General features: G+C 38.9%; 1 long non-coding RNA gene across 2 annotated transcripts in view; it reads left to right on the top strand.

The window, feature by feature from the left end:
* LOC136872445 (uncharacterized) overlaps positions 1-27,049 on the top strand; it is a 164,613-nt gene that overhangs the window by 68,264 nt on the left and 69,300 nt on the right. For both annotated transcript variants that reach the window (XR_010859900.2, XR_010859899.2), the window contains exons 3-4: positions 7,701-7,873; positions 15,236-15,398. This is a non-coding gene — a long non-coding RNA (uncharacterized lncRNA). The remainder of the gene's footprint in view (positions 1-7,700; positions 7,874-15,235; positions 15,399-27,049) is intronic.

The following is a 27,049-nucleotide window of genomic DNA, read 5'->3' as shown; positions in this document are numbered from 1 at the left end:
GTAGAAGGAATTGGGTTACTTGTTGGTATAGAGTAGAGAAGTTGAGTAAAGATGTGAGAAGGACTTGGAGTAGGTAGGTTCGGGTCTGGGAGTTTAGTTGATGGGATTGTGGGTTGGGGAGTCGGGTGCGGTTGTGTGAGGTGGATGGGCGGGGGGAGGGTTGCGGGGGAGATCGGGATGGCTCCACACGATGTTGGCGGCCGAATAGTCTGATCCCCTGCTCGATCAATCTTTGGGCTTCTTGGGGACTTTGCAGTTGTAGCCTCAGCATATAGGTGGGTCCGGTGGCGTTGAATATCCTGGAAGCCCGTAGGAGATGGATTCCGGCCTGTCGAATTTCATGATTGATGAGGTGCTGAGGTATGCCTGGGTTGACTCCTCTCACGACGCAGCTGGGGTTGCCCTCGGGCGGTGGTGGTGGCGGTGATGGTTCATTGCAGTCGGGCGGTGGCGGTGATGGTCGTCTGGTGGTTTCCATTGGTTCCTCGTCGGGTGGCCGAACCGAAGTATTGGGTGGGGTAGTTGGGAGGGGAGATATCATTATAGGTGAGTTGTGGGTCGAGACTATGGTGGTTATGGGGGTCTTAGGTGAGGTGGGGGTAGGATATGTGGCGGTAGTGGTTGTGATGGTAGTGGTCGGAGTTGTATAGGTGTAGGACGAGGGCTGTTGAGGTGGGATGTACGGAGGTGGCTGGGTGCAGGGTTTCGGTGTCGGTGGGGGAGGGGGAGGGATATACTCAGGTGGCCGAGACCCCGGTTTCGGTTCAAATTCATTTACCATGTGCGGTGGGCATGGATCTACGTAGAACTGGCGGCCGTGGATGAAAATTCCGAATTTCAGGGCTTGCTGGACGTCGTGAGATGTGGCCAGTTGGATTAAAAAGTTCTCTGTGGGAATGCAGTTCTCTAGAATTCGAGAAGCATTTGTAGCTGGTACACCGCTGTTTTGTAGAGAACGGAGGAGACCTCCGTCCGTCACTGGGTAATCAACGCCTTTTAGTACACAATTAGGCATGATTGGGGAGGCCGACTTCCTTATTGGTGTCTGGCCTAATTATGCTGTTTGGCACGGCAGGGAACAAAATTAGAGATGAGGTGTTACCCTGCCGTAATAAAAATACAGGCGTGATCGATTTCCGAGTTTGGAGAAGCGAGAGACAAGAAAATCAGCAGTTTTTATACCCTCGGGGAAAATTCAAGACTTTTCATGAATAAAACAGCCACACCCACTCAATTTTATTGGTCAGTGTAGACAGTACACTCAAAATCGAAGAAGAAAGACATGATTGGTCAAAAATTAATTACAGAAATTCTGGATTGGCTCAATTCAAAACTGGCGGAAAGAAAAGATTAATATTGCCAACCCACAAATGAATGAACGAAATTTAGTAAGGAGAAAACTTATGAATACAAAATTTCTTCAATAAAGTTCCTTCACTTCGCACCAGGGTGCATGATCATAGTTTTTTAGTAGAGACATCTATAAGAGAATGTCCACACTTCTTGATCAGTGGACAACAAAACAAGTTGAAATCCACACAGTATTGACAACTTCGTAATCGCAAAATTTACGGTAGCATACCTGCCAACCCTTCCGATTTACCCGGAAACTTTCCGGTTTTTAACTCGTCTTCCGATTTACCGATTTATTTTTACTTCTTCCGATTTTTGACTAATATAATCTCTAGTACGGCCAATACTCTTCCCCTAGAATAAAGGATAAATTCTTATGTGCTTGTGTAATTTACGAAACCTAATTTTCAAGCGTATTTGATGCTTTATTTCGTGAGTGTTTCGTCCGTCGCCTTCGTGTATCGTGTTTCCCGCTCACCATAGCAGCGTGTGCGCTTTATACAGCTGGGGATTCGGGGCGGCAATCGTCCTGCAAGCAAGAGGCTAGCGCGCGCTAACGACTCAGTTAATCGGGACGAAAGAATGAGTTTGTTATTGTGTTGTTCGCGCGCTCCTAACATCGTTTCTGTGCGTAGTTTTGTCGGAGTTGTAGGCCACGTGTTTTTCCTTGCATTTCTATGACAGTTTCTGGTATTTTCGTTTCTCGTTATGGCCAAAAAATATGACAAACGTTATCTCCAAGTGCTCAGAGATGCGTATAAATTTCTGTACATTTTACCGGCTATTGAAGGAAACTACCGTATTTTCCCGCGAACCGTAATCGACGCCCTTGAATAATTTACACATCCCAATATTTTTGGGTCCAAAGTGGAATTTGACGCACCCACAACTTCACTCAGCTCCGGATGCGTTTCGAAATAAAGATGCCAACTACTCAGGTACCGGTAGCAGGCTTCCTATTGCGAAAACTGGCATTCCAAATACAGGGCAACATATTGGCCGGCAGGAAATCCCACTGCACTAGTTTTACGAGTGTTTCGCGTACGGGACATAATGAGATCTCAAAATTGTTTGTCAGTCCACAGTACTCGATTAATACTGCATCATACGCACTTGCGGTGATCAGTTACGCCGAAACATAGTGAATAGAGCAGCGGGCAGCAAGTTTTCAGTGTGCAAATGAAACATGCGCTACCGCGTTAACAGAAGTGCACTTCAAGCGGCCAACAAGTCTCGCAAAGCATTTCGCGGACCAAAAAGCGGCAAGTTTCCGCAAGTAGAGGATTATCTGCTTAACTATATGATTTTGTTACGCAATGTTGGATAAGCCGTTTCTCACAAAATGTTGCATTTTAAAGAATGAGAAATAGCCGCGGCACGTGGAATCATTGTCTCGTATTTGAAGGTTAGCCGAGGCTGAATTAATTTTATGAAGAGAAATGGACTTTCTCTTCGACGAAGAACAATATTATGCCAAAAAGTGACGAATGATTTCAACCATTTTCAGCGCTTTGTGATTGAGAAGCGTAAAGTGAAGGAATATTTTATCTCCCTTATAGGAACCGCAGGTCAGACGCCAATCAGTTTCCATATACCATAAAGTTGAACAATCGATAAGAAAGGAACATACAGTGTTATCGCACGCGCTACCGGAAGCAAAAAACAACGATGTACTGCAATGCTTGCTGTAACAGCTGATGGCAGAAAGCTTGCAGCTTACATTGTTCTAAAACGAAAAACAATGCCTAAAGTAAAACTTTCCGCGAGTGATCCACGTTCGTTTTCAAGAAAAAGGGTGGATGGACACGTCATTCGTACAAGATTGGATACGAACGGTTTGGGGTAATGTAGCAGGGTCCCTCCTTCGATGCCCGGCCCTTCTCGTGTTGGACAGTTTTTTTTTTTTTTTTTTTTTTTTTTTTTTTTTTTTTTTTTTTTTTTTTTTTGCCGGTATGTCATTCAGGTCGTATTGTCAGCTCGTAATGGGAAGAATATTTTCCAGTGTCGGTACTTCAAACCCACGTGTCTAACTTATCTGATGTACCCTATTTGACTTTTCAGAAAAAATCTCACGCCGGAATTTTACGCCAAATGACGATAACTGCAAATGGGTTGAACCAATTATGTTTGGATTATATTTGATGTACCGGTATCTTTTAAATGTAAATGAATTGTAAATAATTTGTAAATATCCGATTTCCTTGAATCGCATCCGAAGTTTTCGCCTGTATTTTTCGTCAAAAAAGTGCGTTAATTACGCGAGAATATACGGTATTATGCATTTTGTTGCGCGTGTCGGTGTGACAAATATTATTCGTATGTAAATGTCATAAATAAGAGTGATTAGGTACATTTTCTTGTAACCATTTTTATGTTTTCTTAGTTTAAGATTTTAAATTTAATGGTCAATTCGCGTTGTAACTGTAGACAAGTATGCCTTTTATCCTAACCTTTTTTCACGTAGACCTTGGTGGAATATATGTGATGAAATCCAAGAATTAAAAAATCTTCCTATTTTTGGTTTCTGAAAGTTGGCAGGTATGCGGTAGTGACATCTTCTGAGAAACTTATGAGTTGATCCAGTTTTTAAAGTTCAGAGTTTCTCCTGTAGAGGGGATTTATTGGCACAAGATTTAAAACCGCGGCATAGGGGTGTACCGCCCGGTACAATTATTATTATTATTATTATTATTATTATTATTATTATTATTATTATTATTATTATTATTATTATTATTATTAATGATCAAATATCATCTTCAAGCCATAACTTTGAAGGCTGTCACCCATGGGATATTGTTTATGGAGAAGTAAATGAGCGAGTATTTATTTATATTAAAATTAAGGTGATCCAGCACATCACATATTGTATCACATCCGTGGTGCGAGAGTGGATAGTCACAACTTTACACCAGTGCAGCTTCTCAAACAGTGCACGTGCTCAGGTTAAGCGACACCGCAGGGAAAACGGAAGTTCTGTGCTAAGAGTTATACCACGGTTGTTTGATTTGGTTATCATGCCGTGTTTTACTCAAAGCACTTTAGAATGGTTCTGACATTGTTATACTTCTATTTTCCCCATCTCGAACAGCCTGACATGGCGGGAACCGTCAAATGTTGCAAATGTAAATTTGAAGGTTTTAGTACATTGTGAGCATAGAAAACCTGAGGGGATCAACAAAAATCATTGTAAGAGATGGGAAAACATTGAATACATGAATGTAAAAATGGGGTAATACCATATGTCATTGGAACCTATGCATGTTATCACTATATTCATAAGGTAATACAGTAGAACCTTGATAATTCAAAATCGGTTAATTCAAAATCGCGTCTAATTCGATGATGCTCTCGTTCCCGGAAATATGAGATACAGTTTTGCACATTATTTAAATTGTTTAATTCGAAATACGGATAATTCGTAATTCGAAGAACAATGTCGGTCCCATTACCGAAATTCGGACTTTTAATTGAAAACTGCCTTTAAGTTTTAAAAGAAAGTAGTATTTTACAGAGTAATTTAAATTCAAAATTGATCCGCCTCGTGATAGAATGCGTCTTCCAAAACGTACAGGGGTAGGTAACCGCACTTTCACTCACTTCGGTGTGTCTACAGTGTGCTTCATATTTGCTAAGTTCAAGTGAAATCGTAAGTCTTTTGTATTCAGCGTTTTAAGGAACGCCTTAATATCACGTAGCAGACGGTGTGTGTAGAAGCAGAATCCGCGAACACTGGCGATGCCGACAGTTGGCGAAAAGGAGTGGCTCATACAATCAATTCATACGCACTGAACAATATTGTCATTGTCGATGAAACTGCAGCCTTTTTTTTTAATGCCGAGCCCAAACGGACTTAAGGTTTTAAAAGAGAGAAGCGCCAGCCGGAAAATTGTACAAGGGTGGGTGGCATTGTACTGTGTTGAAACCTGAAACGCTCACAGAAGCGTGAGACTTCCTCCCCTTGTCATAGGAAAGTTCGATAAGCCACGATGTTTTGAGGGTGTCGGGCACTTTCTGTCCAAGTACAAGACATCTAAAAAATGCAAACAGTGAAGTAATAAAAAAAAAAAGCATTTGCACCGGAGAGCCAGCAATATTTGTCTGTGTCTTTGAATCTTGTGGATTTTTTTCTTTGCGTTGAGGTTATGTTTGCCAGTGATATATCCAAGTGCATTATTTGAATAGGACTAACGTCACTTTGTTGGATGCATTTCGGAAATAGTTTTCTCCATGGCACTTGAAAGGTTTAAACTGTGAATCAGCTGCCTCTGTGGATCCGTGGAAGAGTGTCGGCCTCCGGATCCCAAGATAGCGGGTTCAAACCCGGCAGAGGTAGTCGGATTTTTGAAGGGTGGAGAAAAGTCCACTCGACACTCCATGTCGTACGATGTCGGCATGTAAAAGATCTCTGGTGATACATTTGGTATTTACCCGACAAAATTAATTAAATCTCAGCCATAGACGCCCATGAGAGATCCGGTTTACTCTGTCTGCCATCTACTGGGCCTAGAGTAAAACGGAACGTCGAAATTGACGAGCAGACAGCCAGATGGCGTCAAATCGAAATGTCTGCACACGGTAGCTGAGGCCATACGATTATTATTATTATTATTATTATTATTATTGTTCCGAGGTATCTGTAGAACAGCAGAGGTGAAAGAAGGTGCGGGGGTGAACGGGCCTCAAAATACGAAATTAAAGTTAAGATAAAATTTAACAAGGTTATATTTTCTTTTCAAAATCAAGAAATAACAAGCATGGCAGGTACAGAGTAGCAAGGCAACAAAAGTACAATTACAGTATTTACAGGATTTGGGCTTCGAGCCCCGAACTCCCAATTCTTGAGCAATTAGCCCAACTTTACGATATACACAATTCAACAAAGGGGCAGAAGACCCCTATCATGCCCAGGAGCACTTGCTCCCAATTACACAGTAAAACCTCCTCGAGGCGCACAGGAAACAAAATTTTTAGAAAGAGCAATCTGCTCTTAAGTACGAGCCTATCCAAGGCCACACCAAATTCCACTTTCAAGTTGTCCTCCAAGGACACGAAAACAGGGGTAAAATACCCAACCTACTGAGGCCTATTAAGTAAGGAAAGGTTAATTACGTGGCCTCTAAAATACCAACTTGAGAGGAGGCGTTCTTGCACTCCTAACACACTTTATATAAAACCTACTTGGCACTAGGCCGTTACTGCAAGGGCTAATCCCATACTAAAGAGGTGACTTTAGAATGAAACAATTTACATTACGTTAAGGAAGAAACGGTTGTGAAAAATAAGTTCACCTCAATGCAATATGAGTGGGAGCTCGAGAGGGTTAAGCACTCTCTATCCCAATATGCAGCTTAAAAGAGAATAGATACTAAGTGTCTTTACATTTTAGGGAAAAGTTACATGGTGGAAAAGCTTCGGACCTGCCCCGAGAATTAAACTGCTGAGCTAACAAGAAAAGAAGTTATTAAACGGCCATTACCTTGTGGATGAACTGCTGCCCGAAGAAAGAGGCGCTTCCCGCCCCCTGCTACGTACTTTACACACTGAAAGATGTTACTGAAGTGGCGCGGAGACCCGAAAATCAGCAGTTTATATACTCTCGCGGAAAGTTCGAGGCGTTTCAGGAATGAGAACACCCTCCCACAAAAATTTTATTGGTTAGGGTTAAGCAACGTTTCCCTGTTGAGGAAGATACACCTGATTGGTCATAAATTAATTAAAGAAATTCGGGATTGGCTAAATTCAAAACAAGGGGAAAGAAAGGGTTATACAGCCAACTTAAACAATAACAGAAAGAAATTTAACAAGGAACAAACTTTTGAAATAAAAATTTCTCAAAAAAAACAGTTCTTTCACTTCGCACTAGGGTGCACCATTGTAGTTCTTCAGTAGTGTCCTCTAGAAGAGAATGTTCACACTTCTTACTACAGGCAAAACAAAAATACATCGTAAACGACCCAGTTCAGAAACTTCAAAATTTCGAAGTAGTGACATCTTCTGAGAAACTTGAAAATTAACACATTAGATAAAGTTCAGACTTCCTCCAGTAGGGGAGTTTCAACTGGCGCAAAGTTTGAATTAGCGACGTGGAGGTGTACCGCCCGGTACAATTATTAACTGTGAATCAAGGTTAATTGCAATCAGTAATGGGTCTTAGAATATTTTGTGATGCGGCAAGGGATGGCATTTCTGAATTAGGAGTTGGCGGCTAATTCAAAATCACGTAATTCGAAGTCTGGTTTTTGCATCCCAGCGACTTCGAATTAACGAGGTTTTTCTATATTAAAATAATAGTTTCTTTGATTTTAATCTTAATATATTTGAAAGTAATTATAATATTTTTTCAGGAAAACTAAAAGAAGAAGATACAGTGCTTGTCAGGATGGTTGTGGACTAGGAAGAACCAGGAAACCTGAAGGTCTGAGAGTTCCAGGAATGATGAGAGGCATAACCTGTTCAACTGCAGAGAAGAAACTGGATAGAGGTACTAGATAACACGGACACCTTACCTTTCAAACATGTGAGTTTAAATTATATTTAATGATGGTACAGTTGATGTGTAGATGGAAGGTACAAAGAAGTGGACACAGGTTTAACTAATGGCTTCTAGTAAAACTTTTATTTGGGAAGGTTTCTTAAGTTTCAGGAGGGTGCTTGAGAATTTAATGTTAATCTAATAATGTTGAAAGTTATTCATTTCTCATATGAGAAAGTGATACATTACTTCTTGTTTATTGTGTAGATAGTTGTACACTTGACTTTTAATTTAATTTATAAATGTAGTCTTTGAGCTAGAAGACTACAATATTTCACCATCACAATTAAAGGTATGGATAAAATTCACTCCGTTTGATGTAACTGTTTAGTTATCATGTCAGCACATTGTACTGCAAAGAACTTGAATATACTTGTAACTTAGAATGAAAATATGAAGTAGGATTATAGGGTTTCTCAGTATCATTAACAAGTATCTTAGAGAATATAATTACCATGATAAAGGTTTGGTCATTCTCAAATGCTATAATAAATCTGTTATTAGGTAATCTTTGATACAAATTTTTTTCTTTTGTAATTTCCCAAATTTTCTCTCTTTTCAATGAACGTCTTGAAAAAAGGATGTCTGTGAATATTTTTTTGTTTAATACTTCTTGCATCAGTCATGTATGATCAACATATAGAAACACAATTCACACAAGAGAGTAATCTAAGTGGTTCAGGTCATGTGGCTGTGAGCTTGCATTCAGGAAATAGTAGATTTGATCCCCACCATCAGCAGCTCTGAAGATGGTTTATAGTTTTCCCATTTTCACACCAAGCAAATTCTAGTACTGAAACATAATTAAGGTCAAAGTCTCTTCCTTCTCAGATCTAACCATTTCCTGTCCCATTGTTGTAGAAAACCTGTCTGAGTCAGTGCAATGTTAAAATACCTTCAAGACAAAATAGGTCTAGGGAACACCCAAATTCTGGACTTTGATACAAACTATAAATTTAAACTGAAGCAACATATTATACAGGCCATAATTTTACTGAATTCATTAAACGTGCTCTCTTATCAGTTATCTGCTTACTTGATGCTAGTCTCTGACTTACATGTGATTGCTAAAATGGTCAGTCTATAGTTTATTTTCGCTCTCTCTGAGATACTCCATGTAGATATCTGTTTTAATTTTGCTATGTTGTGGGTGTATCCTGAAAAAATCTTTTGTTATTCTGTAAATATATATATTTAAACATATCCTGACTGACTGGCTACCTGGCCATCCGACTGACCGACCGACAGACTGACTGATCATCACCGAGCCAAAACTACTCGACATAAAGAAATGAAATTTTGGGGGTACATTTATATTACAGCGTAGGGGCTCACTAAGGGAGGAGTTTTGGATATTGCATAGCTAAGGGGGTGAAAAGGGGGGAGAATTATTTAAATAAGCATAACTATATCTCAAAGACTTAAGAGTTTACAGACATACAAATTGGTATTTGGAATCTCCTTTAAAAATAAAGGAAAACATTTTCTTATTTTTTGAAATATCCCCGTAAGGGTGGTGAAAAAAGGTGAAAGGGGGGTTGAATACTTTTTACGAGGATACTTATATCTCAAAAACCAAAGATGTTACAGACATGAAAATTGGTATTTGGAATCTCCTTTAAAAGTAAACATGCATTTTTTTGTTTTTTGGAAAATCCAATTAATGGGGGTGAACAGCAGTGAAAAAGGGGATGAATTTTAAAAATACTATATCTACAGTATATCTCGGAAACATAAATTGTTACAGACATGAATTTGGTATTTTTAACCTTTTAAAAATTAAGAAACATATATTTTTTTGTTTTCGAAAATCCACTTACTGGGGGATTAAAAGGACTGAAAAAGAAGGTTGAATTCTTTTTATTAGGGTAGTTATATCTCAAAAACTGAAGATGTTACAGAGGTAAAAATTGCTATTTGGAGTCTCCTTTAAAAATAAAGAAATATGTATTTCTTTGTTTTCAGAAAATCCACTTGGGGGGGGGGGGGGGGAGGGTGGCTGAAAGAATTGAAAAGTTGATTGAATTCTTTGTATGAGGATGCACTTATTTCAAAAACTAAAGATGTTGCAGATGTGAAAATTGGTATTAGGAATCTCCTTTAAAAATAGGAAAACACGTATGTTTTGTTTTTGGAAAAATCAGCAGGGGGGGTGGGTGTGTGTGTTTTTTTATACTTACATCTGAAAAACTGAAGATGTTACAGATGTGAAAACTGGTATTTGGAATCACCTTTAAAAATGAAGAAACACGTATTTTTTTTGTTTTCGTAAAATCCACTTAAGGGGGTGAAAAGAATTGAAGACTCGGGTGAAGTATTAAAATGGCTACTGGTATATCTACAGTATATGTCAAAAACTTAACATGTTACAGATGTGAAACTTGGTATTTCAAAAGTCCTTTAAACATACAGGAACATGTATTTTTTTGTTTTTGGAAAAGGTACTTAATGTGGGTGAAAAGAAGTGAAAAAAAAGTTGAATTATTTTTTATGATAATACTTATATCTCAAAAATTGAAGATGTTATGGATGTGAAAATTGATATTTGGGATCTCCTTTAAAAATAAAGAAATATGTATTTTTTGTTTTTGGAAAATCCACTTAAGGGATGGTGGAGTGAAGATAAGTAAAGAAGTTGAATTCTGTTTATGAAGATTCTTATATCTCAGAAACTGAAGATGTTACAGACATAAAAACAGGTATTTTGAACATACATACATACATACATACATACATACATTATCATTATAGACTGTTATGCCTTTCAGCGTTCAGTCTGCAAGCCTCTGAGAATTTACTAAACGTCGCCACAATCCTCGATTTGCAACTAGTGTTGTGGCCTCATGTAGTTCTATGCCTCTTATCTTTAAATCGTTAGAAACCAAGTCTAACCATCGTCGTCTTGGTCTCCCTCTACTTCTCTTACCCTCCATAACAGAGTCCATTATTCTCCTAGGTAACCTATCCTCCTCCATTCGCCTCACATGACCCCACCACCGAAGCCGGTTTATGCGTACAGCTTCATCCATCAAGTTCATTCCTAAATTAGCCTTTATCTCCTCATTCTGAGTACCCTCCTGCCATTGTTCCCACCTGTTTGTACCAACAATCATTCTTGCTACTTTCATGTCTGTTACTTCTAACTTATGAATAAGATATCCTGAGTCCACCCAGCTTTCGCTCCCGTAAAGCAAAGTTGGTCTGAAAACAGACCGATGTAAAGATAGTTTCATCTGGGAGCTCACTTCCTTCTTACAGAATACTGCTGATCGCAACTGCGAGCTCACTGCATTAGCTTTACTACACCTTGATTCAATCTCACTTACTATATTACCATCCTGGGAGAACACACAACCTAAATACTTGAAATTATCGACCTGTTCTAGCTTTGTATCACCAATCTGACATTCAATTCTGTTGAATTTCTTACCTACTGACATCAATTTAGTCTTCGAGAGGCTAATTTTCATACCATACTCATTGCACCTATTTTCAAGTTCCAAGATATTAGACTGCAGGCTTTCGGCACAGTCTGCCATTAAGACCAAGTCATCAGCATAGGCCAAACTGCTTACTACATTTCCACCTAACTGAATCCCTCCCTGCCATTTTATACCTTTCAGCAGATGATCCATGTAAACTACGAACAGCAAAGGTGAAAGATTACAGCCTTGTCTAACTCCTGTAAGTACCCTGAACCAAGAACTCATTCTACCATCAATTCTCACTGAAGCCCAATTGTCAACATAAATGCCTTTGATTGATTTTAATAATCTACCTTTAATTCCGTAGTCCCCCAGTATGACGAACATCTTTTCCCTTGGTACCCTGTCATATGCTTTCTCTAGATCTACGAAACATAAACACAACTGCCTATTCCTCTCGTAGCATTTTTCAATTACCTGGCGCATACTGAAAATCTGATCCTGACAACCTCTTTGTGGTCTGAAACCACACTGGTTTTCATCCAACTTCCTCTCAACCACTGATCGCACCCTCCCTTCCAAGATGCCAGTGAATACTTTGCCTGGTATACTAATCAATCCCATTTTCACACCAGGCAAATGCTGGGGCTGTACCTTAATTAAGGCCACGGCCACTTCCTTCCAACTCCTAGGCCTTTCCTATCCCATCGTCGCCATAAGACCTATCTGTGTCGGTGCGACGTAAAGCCCCTAGCAAAAAAAAAAAAATACTAATCAATGAGATACCTCGATAGTTGCAATCCTTCCTGTTCCCTTGCTTATAGATAGGTGCAATTACTGCTTTTGTCCAATCTGAAGGTACCTTACCAACACTCCACGCTAATTTTACTACTCTATGAAGCCATTGCATACCTGCCTTCCCACTATACTCGGTGTCCATCTTGCATCAGTGTCACACTTTGAATGCAGTCATTAGCAGAAACAGATACTCTTACCTTGTATACCTCAGTCCTGCACTTGTCATCTATACACCACTGACCTTACATGTGATATTAACCTGGCTGATACAACAAATGCCTCCTTTCGGACAAAAATCAAATGTGATCTGGGTGTAGTGTCACTGTGCGTCTCAGACATTGGACTTTTTTTTTGCTATTTGTTTTATGTCGCACTGACACAGATAGGTCTTATGGTGACGATGGGACAGGAAAGGCCTAGGAATGGGAAGGAAGCGGCCGCAGCCTTAATTAAGGTTCAGCCCCAGCATTTGCCTGGTGTGAAAATGGGAAACCATGGAAAACCATCTTCAGGGTTCCCAACAGTGGGGTTCGAACCCACTATCTCCCGGATGCAAGCTCACAGCTGCACACTGCTAACTGCACGGCCAACTCGCCCGGTAGAGACATTGGTCTACAGTGCATACTGTAAACATGTTTGAGGTATCATGTCATACCATGTGAAATCGTAATGTGAAAATCTATTTAGTGGTTTCAATAAACATTACTGTACAATGATGAATTAACTGATTGGAGAGGTTTCTCTGAGAGGACTGTTTCTAGGTCTCACAGTCATAAATATAAACCCAACTCTCATTACCTGTGAAAATCTTGCACAATGAGTTTCCATCCTCAGAGGCAATATGATGAAACTCATTTCAGGCATCTACAGGGTCTCTCATATAAACTAAGACCGAACGCATGGTGTTTGTACTCTGTGCTACGGTAGCTGCCTCATACGAACTTACATCACGTGTGGCCGCCCTGCTTTAAGCGTTTTTACAATCTTATATGAGATCTTACCTGATAAAAGATGCTGGAAGTGTTGTCCTTCCGAGGTTATACAGACATTGTATCTGGTAACCACATTCTGGCTGACGCAAGTGAGTTCAGCCACTGTTATGTTTCTGATTTTATTCGTAATGTTTTCTTTCAGTTCCTCCAATGTGTGTGGGGATTTGCTTGATACACTTTTTCTTTCAATTTACGTCACAAGTAAAAATCTCACACTGTTAGATCTGGAGAACAAGGGGGAAATAGAGCAGCACTGATCACTCTGTCTGCAAATACTTCTGAGATTGTAATAAGGGAGTTTTCTCCTGGATGAGCAGGGGCTGAATCTTGTCTAAACCACCCACGCGATTTTTTTTTTTCCATTAGCTGATGGAAGTCCGGCTCCATGGCTAAATGGTTAGTGTGCTGGCCTTTGGTCACAGGGTTATCGGGTTCGATTCCCGGCAGGGTCGAAAATTATTAACCACAATTGGTTAATTCCGTTGGCACGGGGACTGGTTGTATGTGTCATCTTCATCACCATTTCATCCTCATCACGATGCACGGGTTGCCTACGGGCATCAGATCAGAAGACCTGCATCTGGTGAGCCAAACGTGTCCTTGTACACTCCCAGCACTAAAAGCCATATGCCATTTCATTTCAGCTGATTGTTCCTCTCTACATTTACTGTTGTCTCAAAAAAAAAAAAAAGGCCTAATTATTCATCTTGTACTACTTGTACTAACAGCACACCAAACACCAACCTTCCAATCATAATGAGGGACTTCATAAACCCCATTAGGATTTTCAGCGCACCAACAGTGAGAGATATGACTGTTAACAAGACCATTAAGATGAAACCAGAACTTTTACATATGAAAATACGGTGTTGCAACGATAACTCTCACCATGTTAACAGTTGAGATTCAGACTGGCGCTGAAGCTTGAGAGGTCGAACACGTGCAGGCTGCTTGCAAGGTCAAAAACTATGCGCACGCCTCCGATACGTGTCAGAGAGTAGAAACGCTGTTTCAATGGTCTTAGTTTATATGAGAACCCTGTAAGTGTTGCTGCTTCTCGTCAATTGTTTTCATATTTGGAGGTGAATGGCTCATGCCCAACTCACTAGTTGGAATCTATTGACAAATTACCACTTTCTCAATTATTTCATTGTTGATTCTGAAGGATTCTTCTCTTTTGAGGGTTTTTTTTTTTTAATTTTTTTTTTTCAGTTTGGATGTTATGCTCTTACAGGGCCTCCTTAGCATCTACTTACTAACAAATTTCCAATAGAAACCATCATAGTGACCTCCCCTCAAAACTGTTAGCTAGCAGTCTCATGCTGAGATGTAGCTAACCAATACACACTCTTCACATTGACCCAGACCAGATTCAAACAAGCATGGACTGCTGATCCCTGCATTTGTCACTGCAACCATACACCACTGACTTTGTATGTGATGTTAACTTGACCGACATGGCAAATACCTTCTATCATTGTTCACAGCCATTTCTTTTGTTGTCAGATTCACAAAATGGGTGTCTTCGCACATTTTCAAACCTGGTGGCAATATCATGAAGTCCTCCAAACAACCATCTTTCTTCTTCACCCATCCCCTCTATCCCACTTCGACTACAGCCTCTATGATCTTATGCCAAACTGATTGTATTCCAAATTTTAATTAGCAGGCAAGCACTGGGATCTATAGTTCATAACATTCCAAATTTACATTAGCATTCGGGTACTGGGATCATCAGTTTATGCCATTTTCTTTTATAAATATGACCTAACCTATTGAAAATTTAAAAAATAATAAATAATTATTTGCAGTTATTTTATTACCTCCTTTTGATGTGATGATTTTCACTGATCTTTGAAATCAGAATTTTATGTTGAGGTGGCTTCATCAACATTAATTTTGTTCCCAACTTGTGAAGCCTGGATTTATGCCAGATACATCTAGGCTATAAGAGGTTTTTTTACTGTAAATTTTTAAAAAAATCATATTTGATTAGGCCTACAATAAATGTAGAAGTGGATAAAATTCACAAAATATGTCACTGAAACCTGTTGCATATTATATTGTATGCATAAGTAAATATTAAAATAATTACTGTAGTTCCTTTGCTTGATATTAATATATTTTTACAGCAAATCTGAAGAATGAAGATATAGTGCCTGTCAGGTTGGTTGCAGATAAGGAGGAACCAAGATACCTGGAAGTCTGAGAGTTCCAGCAATGAGAAGCATACGCTGTTCACCTGCAGACGGGAAATTGGATACCAGATTGTGGCGACAGCTTTCCTTAAAACAGGTGAGTTTCAATTATTAACGACAGATAAAAGGTACAGCATATGTACTGACTGAAGGAAATAAGTTTATTATGGACACAGGTTTAACTAATGGTATGTAACAAGGGTATATTTATTTGGGAAAGATTCTAAAGTTTCAGGAGGATGCTTGATAATTTTAATTTTTACTCAACAATATCCCCCCTCAATGGCACTACAGCCCTGACAGGCCTTGGCCTACCAGGCGATTGCTGCTCAGTCTGAAGGCCTGCAGATTATGAGGTGACACATGGTCAGTGCGATGAATCCTCTCGGCCATTGTTCTTTCACCCATGAATGCTGAATATTATTCATTTGTCATATGATACAGTTAAAGTATTATTTGTTCATTGTGTAGAGAATTGTACACTAGAATTTAAATTTCAAGTACAAATGTAGTCTTTGAGGAAGTTACACCAGTCTGTTTTCAGATCAACTCTGCTTTATGGAAGTGAAAACTGGGTGGACACAGCATATCTTACTTTACAATAGAAAAGCTTTTATTACTTCACCCTATTCAATACGTATATCCATCTTTTGATGGAATGATTTTTAGCCAAACATGTTTCAGATCATCTTCAAGACATCTTTAGTGAAATATATTAAAAAGTTACATAAATTAATGTTGGATAAGTAACACTAAAAACAATTTGAAGGAGCATGTAAAATCAGAGTAGAACATGATTAATATATCTAAAACAGGCAGGGTTATTGCAAGGTTGGAAACCTCTAAATCTAAATTTCTTTATATCACTCTAAAATGAGGGTAAAATCTTTATTATAAAATTGGAACTGTCCATTTTCAGTATATCACACAAGCGTACGATCTAGAGGGAAACAGAAGCCAGTGACCATAGAATATGTGAAAACAAGGCCTGGTACAGTGTTGTATAACTCTGTTAGTGGAAACCATCAATATGTTGATCTTGTAAAGTACAGACGTGCTCTGTAATGTAAAGAAGGTCGAATGAATGTGTGTAGAAATCTGAAGCTAAGAGACATGAAGCAATAGTGAAATAAACATGTGACTTACTTATTGAGTGGTTTGCCCTCTCGAATGGCCTTACCTTGTTGGTCTGGAGGTCTTGTTTCCACTAGACGTGTGTCTGGCCACTCAGCAGCAGCGATGGACCATGGCACATTGGTTGCCAACCACTACTGCCAAAGGACAAACTTTGGTAGGGTAGAATGTCTGTTGAAAACCAATGTTGTGGAATGGTGCACCAAGTTCAGTGCGGATAGTGTTTCAACACAAGATGCTGGTCAATCTGGGGGGCCAGCCTCATCTTACAGACAACAACAAGTGGGCAGTCCCGATAGTCCTGATCTCTCCCCATATGATTATCATGCCTTTGGTCCCCTCAAAAAGGCCTTGAAGGGTCAACGCTTCCAATCAGACAAGGATGTACAGCAGGCAGTTAGGGACTTCTTCACGCAGCAGGACACGGTGTTTTATCACATGGGAATCTTCAACCTGGTGCATCAGCGGGATGAGTGCCTCGATGCTCATGGCGATTTTACCTGATTGGCATCCTGATTTAGGACTGTACGGCCATCAAACGGAAACTTTTTGATCGCCCCTTATACATTTCTGTTGTTTCAGTTACTTGACTTGACTTACTTAATTCCTATTACTCCTGGGTGGAGCATAGGACACATACAAGAGCTCTCCATATGACTCGATTTGCTACCACAGTTTTGATATTTTTCATTCCAAAAGTTGTCATCGAGATATACGTCTGGTTTACTTTTGTATGTGTTTCTGTAATATTTGATTCTTGGGTGTGCAAGTTATTAGCCCACAGTAGCCAAAGCCCAGTGGAGGGGCTGTCTCCTGTAGCATCTAGGCGTGCTGATTTTCTGTCAGGGTTTCTTCCCTTAGCCTTTAGAGAACCAACTCCCTATAATACAAGGCAGTAGCTTCACCAGAGCCCCGTTAGCTGCTATTTTCAGAGTTCCTGTAAGGCCTTCACATCTATCGTAGCGGTCCCGGGGCACACGAGGTCCCCGCTGTACTTCACAATTACAGGCGTTCCCCTACTTCTAGTGTTGCCCATCTCCCATGACGTGGACGAGAGGTTAGACTTATGGGAGACGTTGTTTCAGTTAACCTATTGTAATTCTAATTAGAACATGTCTAAATGCAGTTTAGAATTATTGTATTATAGCTGTTTTATTAGAAATTAGCATGCCTATTTTATTAATGCAGAATATTTGTGTAGCAGGAGAAAACTCTCTCCAGAAATTTAGCTATTACCAGAATCCTATTCTTGTAATTTGCATAGGCTTAATTGCAGTTTAGAATTGTAGCACAACTATATTCTTATTAGACAGTATCTTGCTTGCTTTTTCTGTTTGCATATAATAATAATAATAATAATAACAACAACAACCATCATTGCCTGTCGTAAGCCCGGGGCCTCATTTTGCAAGTGATGAGGAAGGAGGAGTGGGAGGAGTATCAACCTCGTAAAAATCCAGGATCCATCTGGCTCCAGATGGTAGCACCCTGTTATAGTGCCCCTACCTAGGTTTACTAGGTGAAACTGGTCAACGGTCTCAGCGGCAGAAGAGGAATCTGTCTATTTCCCAATGGCACAGAGAGCAGAAGAACCTAAGGGAGCACACCCCGAAAAGGAAAACGACTTAAAACCCAAGCGCGACTGCTCCTGAATTGGGCGGCTTCCTGGTCAGCGTTGGATCACATGTTAGGGACAGCTGTTCTATAACTCCAGGTCTCACCAGCTTGGTTTTACCTTTGGTTGGGGTTCTACCCTATCCCCCAAACCTGAAACCACGCAACTAACGTGATGACAAAACGTACGGAATCTAGCACCCCAGCCGGTTTAATCTGGGGCCAGAGTTCTGGTTCGAGTAGGGCAAAGGATTCTGAGGGCCCTACACCATCATGTTTGGATCAGTTGGAGGATCCATCACCCCGCAAACTTAGAATGAAAGAGAAGCATTTCCTTGGCATACTCAATATGAACACCCTTTTGAAAGTTGGTAAAGAAAAGGAACTGATCAAAATACTCGATGAATATAAGATCAAAGTTCTAGCGGTCCAAGAAACAAGATTTATTTCAGATGAAGTGTCAGCTATTGGAAACTACAGAATACCTAAAGGACAGCCAGCTATCAAAGTTAAGAAGTCAGAGAAAACCAAGAATCCAGTGTTAATACTTGGGACAGCCTTCTTTATTCACAACTCTATAACAGAATCTATAGTAGACTTCAGATCTCCATCTCCCAGACTGTCTGTACTAACTCTCAAAAGTGCAAACAAATTGTACTCCATCTTCAATGCTCATGCTCCAATTAATGAAGATAACAGAAAGAATCCAGAGCAAGAAGAATTTTGATCACAACTTGAAGAAGAACTGTTCAGAACCCCAGAAAAACATGTCAAGATCTTGATGGGAGATTTTAATGCTCATATTGGAAAAGTGAGAAAATTTCAAAACATCGTTGGAACATACACGGCTCACAAACGGACAAACAGAAATGGTGAAAGACTGATAAATGTTTGTGAATCATTTGGCATGCAAATAATGTCCACTCAATTCAAGAGAGCTCCCAAGCAGATGATGACATGGCGATCACCTACTTCCATTTTAGGAAAACTCCAAATTGACCCTGTAGCGACCACCAGCCCGAAGGAAATAATGAATGTCAGAGTGCAGAAAGGTGCTAATTTTGATTCCGACCACTATCTAACAAGGATAAAAGTGAAGCCCACACCTTGTAACTGTAGAAAGAAACCCCTCAGAATACAGAAGTACAGAATTGAAAAACTCAAAGTCAGTAAAGAAATAGTAGTGAAGTATCAGAAAGAACTCGACATGTTGGAGTCCTATGAGTGGGACAAAATGGCTCGAAAGATTCAGGAAGCAGCAAAACAAACAATTTTTCTTGCTAAAAAGAAGAAACATCCATGGTGGAATGGTGAGTGTGAATATGCTCTATGAAGACGATCAGAAGCTTGGAACGAGTGGAACTCCAACAAACAGAACTTCGAAGAATTTAAGATCCAAAGGAAAAGTACAGCAAAGGTGTTCAAGAATGCCGAAAGAAGGTTCGAAAGAGACCAGCTGAGAGAGATAGAAGAAAATTTCAAGAAAAACAACACCAGGAACTTCTATCAGACGTTTAGGACAAAACTTTGAGGTTACTCGTCACCCAACATTTGTTTCAAAAATGATCAAGGTAAGCTGATTATGAGCAACAAACAGAACTGTGAACACTTGGCTAAATATTTCAAAGAACTGCTCAACTGTGATCCACCTCAAGAAAAACTGACGTTCCAGAAACCAGAAAGCACACTGCATGAATCAACCCTGCCAGATAAAAACGAAATAAAGGAAATCATCAAGAGCTTGAAAAATTACAAAGCATCTGGCAAGGACTCAATTGTTGCGGAACTTCTGAAATATGCAGGCGATAACTTCCTGGAACAACTTGAAACACTCTTTCAACAGATCTGGTCCACAGGAAAGATCCCAGAAGAATGGAGGGAGGCTATCATCCATCCTCTGCGCAAGAAAGGAGACAAAACGAATGTCAGTAACTATAGAGGGATATCACTTTAGCCAGTAGCCTACAGGATACTCTCTATAGCACTCAGGTGTAGGATAGAAGGACATAAGATAAACAATTAGGAGAATATCGAGATGGATTTTGAAAGGGGCGGTCATGTGTAGAACATACTTTTACCATCAAGACCTTAATCAAAACTAAGACATTAGTAGCAGATAAGAAAGTGATAATGACATCCGTGGATTTCAAAAAAGCTTACAACTCTATAGACCAGGACACACTAATGGAAGTGCTTAAGGAATTTGGAACAGACAATAAGACAACAACCCTGATTCATCAAAAACTAAAAAACACATGATTACAGGTAAAATTTTAAGGAGAACTGTCAGAGCCCCTTGAAATCAAAACAGGTTTGAGACAAGGAGATGGCCTCTCTCCACTTTTGTTCAACTGTGTTTTAGAGAAAGTTATCAGGGAATGGCAAAAAGAAATGAGCAAGTTCAACTTTCCAAATGGAATTAGATTAGGTCACAAGAGAACTGGGCTTAAATTTGAATGCCTCGCATTTGCAGATGATATAGTCTTTTTGCAGAGAATATGCAAATTGCAACTAAGCAGATTGAAGTCCTCAAAGAAACAGCAGACAAAACAGGATTGCAAATATATTTTGAGAAGACGGAGTACATGAATATAAATACCATTGACCCAACCTGAACAATGAGGACGAAGTACGGTGACATCAAAAGAGCTACAAAATTTAAGTACCTAGGAGAGATTTTGATTCCGAACATGAATGAGAAAGCAGCAATTCAAGAACGTGCAAGAAAGATGGAAACTGCATTTAGATTATGTCAGAAAACCTACAAATCTAAGTCACTCTCCTACCAGGCCAAATTCAAGCACTACAGCATGATAGTCAAACCTGAATGTTTATACGCAGCTGAGACAATAGCCACGAAGGGACTCTCAGATTTGGAAAAGAAAGAAAGGAGGTTCCTTAAAAAGATTCTTGGACCCAGAAAATCATCAGACAAGTTTACGTTTCGCATGAGACCAAACCAAGAACTATACCAACAATTTGAAAACATCACCACCACAATGAAAAAGAGGAGACTGATGTTCTATGGACATATTAAAAGGATGGGATCAGAGAGACTCGCCAACAGGATCCTTACCTTCCAGGAGAACAGGAAGACACAAGTCCCCTGGGTAAAGGAAGTCCACCGAGATTTAGAAAAATGTGGGATCACGGCAGAAGATATAACAAACAGAAAAATCTTCAGGCAGAGAGTTGCGGAGGTGAAGGACCTAGCTGATGAGAAAACAAGGAAGAATAGAGTATTCTCGGCAGAAGAACGAGCACGAGCAAGCCAACGGATGAAGGAATATTGGCGAAAGAGGAAGGAGAAAGAACTAGAGAAAGCAATAGAAGTTGCATAATCGCAGCCAATAGATGGCTGAAATGAAAATGATAATAATGATAAATAATATTATTTATTTTATTTACATAGTTTACGCCCACATTGGAGCACTTAAATCAAACCCAAATACATTTATGTTAACAAAGAATTAACTGAAGATTTAGCTTGCATCATCTTCTTCCTTTCCCAAAACATCTTCATTCTGGCTGACCTGGCTGCCCTTTCTTCATCAGATATGACATATTGTTTGTGTTCTACAGTTTTTAATGACAATCTTATTTGTTTGTTCTTGAGAATCCTTTTTTCTTCTCTGTTTTCAATTTGCTTCATTGTAATATTCAGCTCTTCTAAATCATTCTGAACTTCTTTAAACCAATTATTTTTTTGTTTTACTTTTCCAAAAGTAATTAAATAGTTGTTTTATTATCCTATTATCATTTAATCTAGAAAGATGACAGAAAAAGGCAATTCTTCTTTTTTCTCATTGTATCTATTATAGATTCACTTTCCCTATAAACCACTGCATTAGGCAATAATCTCCATTGTCCATCCACCTGATGTTTTTTATTAATGATTGTTCTGAGTATCCTTCTGTCAACCTTTTGCAGTGTATCAATTATTGCTTTGGTGTTCAATATAAATAGTGTTTCACAAGCATAAGTCGCTTCAGGTTTAATGACGGAACAGTAATGTTGAAGTTTAGCATTTATTGAAAGAGATTTTTTCTTGTACGTTGGCCATGTAATTCATTGTGCTTTTTTTTAAACTTAAATGTTCTGCTTTCTATTGATGATTTTTCATTGGTGTTCCAAGTTATAATTTCACCAAGATATTTAAACTTATTCACAGTTTGAATTTGTTTGGTATTGGCTAAGGTAATGGTTGGTGCTGTAACAGGGAAGGTTGGCATTATTTCTGTTTTTTCATATGAAATTTGCAATCCAACTTTTCTTGCTATGTTATCAAGTTCTTCTATATGCAATTTAGCTTCTTCCATATCATTAGCAAGTAGTGCAAGATCATCAGCGAATGCTAAACAATTGAGTCTTATTTTTCTGCCAATCTTGATGTTAGGTTGACACATCTTATTCCATTCCCGCATGATTTTTTCCAACACACAATTAAACAATCATGGTGAGAGTCCATCTCCCTGCCTAAGTCCAGTATTAATGTCAAATGGCTTTGAGAGTTCATTTCTAAATCTGACTTTAGATTTAGTGTTCTCAAGGGTAATTCCAATAAGGCGAATAAGTTTTGGATGTAAACCAAATTCTTTTAGGATATTCAATAATGACTCACGATGGATACTATCATATGCCTTTTTAAAATCAACAAAAGTGATAACTAACTTTTTGTTTCTAACCCTATGATGCTTCATAATCCACTTTAAACTGATAATTTGATCTGGACAACTTCTCCCTGGACGAAAGCCTCCTTGGTATTCTCCAAGTTTACAGTCAAGTTGTTCTTGAATTCTCATGTATAATAACTTTGAAAAAAATTTGTAAGTGATATCCAGCAATGATATCCCCCGATAATTGTTGGGATCTGATCTATCACCTTTTTTATGTAAAGGGTGTATTATCACCATATTCCACTCTTCGGGCATTTTTTCAGTATTCCAAATGTCTATGAGGTATTTATGTAAATTCTGAATGGTTTGTGTATTAGCATTCTTCCATATTTTTGCATTAGTTGATTCTCCCCTGAAGCTTTGTAATTTTTAAGTGAATCGATGGCTTTCAACACTTCATTGTAATCTGGTGGTATAACCTTTTCTGTTGGTGTTTTATTTTTTGAATGAAGGTCATACTCTAGGTATTGTGTTGGTTTTTCGCAATTAAGTAATTCTTGAAAGTATTGAGCTAAAATTTCTGCATTCTCTTGGTTACTATGTGCCAGTTTTCCATTTGTATTTCTCATCATAAGTGTTGGTGGAGTATAGTTTGATTGGTATTGTCGAAACATTTTATAAAAATCCCTCGTCTTATGTTGTATGAATGCTTCATCTATGGCGTTTAATGATTCTTTGTGATAATTTCTCCTAACCCTTCTGATTTCTTTGGCTGTTTGTTTTCTAGCATTATTTAGTTCTTCACGGGACTTTTCTGTTCTCTTTTGTTGATCATTCAACCATACTTTGTGCCTGTTTTGAATCGCTGTGTCACACTCCACATTCCACCAAGCATGTTTCTTTCGTTTTTTAACAGGAGCAATTTCTTCAGCTATGGTTTTTAATTTTTCAATTACCGTCCTCAAATTGTCGCTTAGAGGAGTTTTAGACCTTTCAAAATACAGTTTATTATTAATTAAATAACTAGAGTCAGACTTCTTCCTCCTATTGGATTTGGATATTTTGTTCTTCTTTTTTGGCATTAATTTTATTTTAATCTTGGAAATATAGTGGTCTGAATCTATGTCTGCCCCATGGAGTACTTTCACATTATAAATTTCTTTGTGATAATTCTTGTCCATGACCACATGGTCAATCTGGAACTCCCCCAATTTAATATTAGGGCATTTCCAAGTCATTAGTTTGTGTGGTCTTCTTTTAAACCTTGTAGATTCCAAAATTAATCCATGATCTATACAAAGATCAATTAATCTTTGACCATTTTTATTTGTAAATTTATGCGCTGGCCATTTACCCACTACTGTATGAAATCGTTTTTGTTTTCCTATTTTAGCATTAAAGTCACCAAGTAAAATTTTAATATGTGTATCAGAGATACTTGCAATCAACTGGTCCAATTCTTCCCAAAATTTTTCTGTTTCTTCCGTTTCTTTGTTATTTTTGTCATTCGTTGGGGCATGGACATTTATCAATGTGTATGTTTTATTCTCTACTTTAACTGTTAGGAGTGCCATTCTTGGGGAGGTCGAAGAAAAAGCTTCAATTGAATCTAATATGCTGTTATGGACCAAGAATCCTACTCCAAATTGAGGAACATTCTTCATCACTCTTTTCCCTGGAGGACTTTTGTAAAGGCGATATCCTCCTGATTCTAATGGGTCCTGATCTGTATTGCGCAATTCTTGAAGAGCTGTTATTACTATCTTATGCTGGTCCAATACATCTGTTAAATGTTTTAACTTGCCAACTTTCATAATTAAATTGATATTTAATGTTGCAAGAAATGAAAACTGTCCTGGTTTATTGAATTTCAGTCTTTTCTTAACCGGATGTGTCTGCATGTCATCTGTTGGGCTTCCAGGCGCTCCGACTCGCCTTGATCTTCTACGTGACACCCCACCGTATCCGAGTGGTGTCTTTGTTTGGACCTGCTGATTTCGTATGTCCAAACCGGTGGATTTATTCGTGAGAAGCCTAATCATATTTGGCTGATTATCTGATCAATGATCAACATTTCTGACCGTAGTCAGGGTTTACCATTCTAGATGTGATCTGGAAGGATGATTAATGAAATATGGATTGATGAATGATGAATTTGTGGAGTGGAAAAAAATGGAAGGGATCCGACACTTCGAAAAATGAAGATATCGGCCATAGGAAGACAAGGGCCACGAAGGGCGTGAAAATGAAAGACTCCCTAGCCCTCGCAAACCTAATAGCGTAGGGGTAGGAAAAGAACAAGAGTTGACCAAGAGAGGTCAGATAGGATAGATGAAAGTGAGGAGCCCGGCACAAGTAAGTGGAAGCAATACCAGGACTCAGCTAAGGGCCCCATGGTCGCCAACCCACACTCCAAAGTTCAGAGCCCGTGGGGCCCCTTTTAGTTGCCTCTTACGACAGGCAGGGGATACCGTGGGTGTTATTCTACTGCCCCCACCCACAGGGGGTTAATAAATAATAATTATAATAATTTTTCTATAACTATATGTATTTAGTATAGGTACTCATTTCTATGGTTAACCTCTTATCCCTGGTATTTTATAATTAGGATACATCGAAGTAGAAAATAGTAGTGTATGAGTTGTTTTCATGCTTGCATTATTGTCATTAATCTTTGTATAGTATACATTATTTCCTTCCTCTGACATATTCATACATCAGCAGGGGAAAGATGGAGATCAGGGAAGTGCTATGGATGAGGTGCAAGGCAAGAGGAATGAGAATGGTAGGAAAGGGAAACATAGAGCAGAGGATGGGAAAAGGGAGATGGAACAGGGTAGTGAGAGGGAGTGACGGGAGTAGAAAGTAGGTTCTCTAGGAGCCACGGAAGTTAGGGAAGACCAGGAGTGGAGGGATCAGGGTGGGGTTGAGGCTCTGGTCATGGGTGATTCAATTGTAGGATATGTGGAGAAAGTGTGTGCAGGTAACAGAACCAGGGTGGATTGTTATCTAGGAATTATGTTGAGGAAAATAGAAGGGAAGTAGGAGAGTAACGAGAAGATGGTACTTTCCTACATTAGTATCAACAACGTAAGGAAAGCAGGAATAGGTACTAACATAATTGGGGATGTGTGGGACTTGGTTACAATGACACTGAACAAGTTTAAGGAAGCAGAGATTGTTATCAGTGGAATACTGTGTAGGAGTGTTACTGACTGGAGGGTGATTGAGAATTTAAACAAGACTATGGAATGGGTTTGTGGGAAATTTGGAGTGAGATTTGTAGATGTTTGAATCAGGGCCGACAATCAAGTTCCATGTTCCACAAACACACAGTAATAATTCTAAATTAGATCCAAGATCATTCTTAAATACTAAGCATCTCAAGCCAATGTATAATTTCAGTTGATTACCAAACCTTTCATGTGATTGTGTGGTTATAATAGTCAACAAGTTTTGTTTTTTATAAAAGGTTCACATCTTCCAGTTGACTGTGGCAAGACCGCTTGACAAGTCTATGTCGAGTTGTACAAACATACAACAGCGTTTTTACTGATTAAAATGTCATGTGTTTCATATCATTGTATAAACTTTCAATCAATATGTATATTCTCAACTACGATAGTGCATTTGTTTACAATAGATTGAAACAAGACCAACAGTTCTATTCTGTGTTCCATGAACACATGACAATTTTTTGAAACCAAAACCAAGAACTTTTAAATGTCAAGTGGTTTGTCTTTGTACATTCAATGTATATGTTTCATCTAGTCTAGTCAGATGGAGGCAGGACTGTAAAGCCCAGGAACATTCTTGAAACGCCAATTGTTTCATATTGTTTTTAAGTGTTTCATATCTTATGCGTGTGTTTTCAACCAGTGCATGTGTTTCCAGTGTTCCGTGTCCATGAACGCGTGATAGTATAGGCCAGAACTATGTCTTTGTACATTTTGTTTCAATGTGTGTGTATTTCATCCAGGTTTTTTTTTTTTCAGATAGAAACAGGACTGTCAAGTCCAAGAACGTTCTTAGAGAGCCAAGGTTCATATCATTATAAGTGTTTGTGCCGTGTTTGTATATATTTTCAACCAGTGCATGTGTTTCCAGTGTTCCGTGTTCCATGAACACAAGGCAATTTAAGCCAGAACTAAGAACTTTTTAAGTTCCAAGTGCTGCTTGCCATGTGTACGTTACATTTCAAGGTAATGTCTTGCAACCCATTGATGTGTTTCCGTGCAATCACCTTTAGGTACATACTTTTTTATTATGATAATTGTTATCAGATTCCCCTTGATTTGATTTTCAACAAGAGCTGATGATGACTCCAGGGGAGTCGAAACCAGTCTTCTTATATTTTAATATATTTTACAATGTTTTGAATGGT

The sequence above is a fragment of the Anabrus simplex genome, chromosome 4, assembly GCF_040414725.1.
Source record: "Anabrus simplex isolate iqAnaSimp1 chromosome 4, ASM4041472v1, whole genome shotgun sequence".
Lineage (NCBI taxonomy): Eukaryota > Metazoa > Arthropoda > Insecta > Orthoptera > Tettigoniidae > Anabrus > Anabrus simplex.
The sequence above is the reverse complement of the archived record's forward strand: the minus strand, read 5'-3'. Positions and strand labels throughout refer to the sequence as shown.